The 1,141-nt window shown below is 34.1% G+C and overlaps 1 protein-coding gene across 1 annotated transcript in view; it reads left to right on the top strand.

The window, feature by feature from the left end:
* GNG5 (G protein subunit gamma 5) overlaps positions 1-1,141 on the top strand; it is a 166,025-nt gene that overhangs the window by 122,189 nt on the left and 42,695 nt on the right. The window lies entirely within an intron of this gene.

Below are 1,141 nucleotides of genomic sequence, written 5' to 3'. Positions count from 1 at the left end.
TTGGAACCAATTTGCTAAGAAAATAATCATGAATTAATGGGAGCATCGCATCAGGTAATTTGTGTATAAGTTTAAGAAGCAAGCATTGTTTTCATCCCACAGATGCTAAAACTTTGCTTCTGGGTAGTGCAGAAAATGTAATGACAAAATCATATTGTGAAATATATCACCATTGTGGCTTCAGTGAGACTGAGTATTTCGAATTTTTAAGAATGCTCTAGTTTATTCCTACTCTAAAAGTACTTTTGTAACCTTCCTATAGTGGTTTTATGAATTTTACAATCCTTAGAGAATATTTAGTATACATTGGGGCCCTGAAAAAAAGTAAAGTGTTTTCCTTTAAACAATGCGCCATTTTGTCACAAAGAACACATTTAATAAAAGCTAAGTCAACACACTGATGGATGAATATACACATAGGAAGAAGACTAGAAAGTCCACATACGGACATAGCAGCAGCGGTGGTTTCTGGAGGGTGGGATTCTGAGTGCTCGTTATTTTTGGCTGTGCACTTTCCTGAGTCTTTCCAATAGGAACATTTATCACCTATATAATCATAGAAATAAAGATAATTAATGATTTAAAGATGTGTACAAATTGGAGTGTTGATTATATCAATTGGCTTTACTATTGTGTGTGTATAAGAAATAAAGCATCATAAACTATAATTTTAGAAACCCATTACAAAAACCTGTCTACATGACCATTCTAAATAACCTTTCTCCATTAAAAACTCCATTTATTAAAATTTTAAAATAATCCCCATTTTAATAAATGCTTGCCTATGAGCACTTAGTATAATTTGATAATTCTGTTTCATGCCCTTTCGTATTTCTACTTAAGGTAGCATGGTATAGTGTTGAATTTCACAGAGTCATTTAAATCCTGGTTCTGCCTCATACTAGCTACATGACAAGTTTCCTCATGTATGAAATGGAGATGAAAATAGAACTTACTTCATAAGCTTTTTTGAGGATAAATGGGTTAACATTTGTCAAGTGCTTGATAACATTTGTGTCTGGCACATAGAAATTTCTGTACGTGTTTGTTAAAAGAAACATGCTGCCTGCTTTTCATCTGTTATTAGACCCAGGTAGAGAGCCATCAGGGGGCTTTGTGGGTGGGGTGAGAGATGGAAGGC

This window comes from Pteronotus mesoamericanus, unplaced genomic scaffold (genome assembly GCF_021234165.1).
Source record: "Pteronotus mesoamericanus isolate MK-2021 breed Mesoamerican mustached bat unplaced genomic scaffold, CSHL_Meso_final contig_181, whole genome shotgun sequence".
NCBI lineage: Eukaryota > Metazoa > Chordata > Mammalia > Chiroptera > Mormoopidae > Pteronotus > Pteronotus mesoamericanus.
The sequence above is the reverse complement of the archived record's forward strand: the minus strand, read 5'-3'. Positions and strand labels throughout refer to the sequence as shown.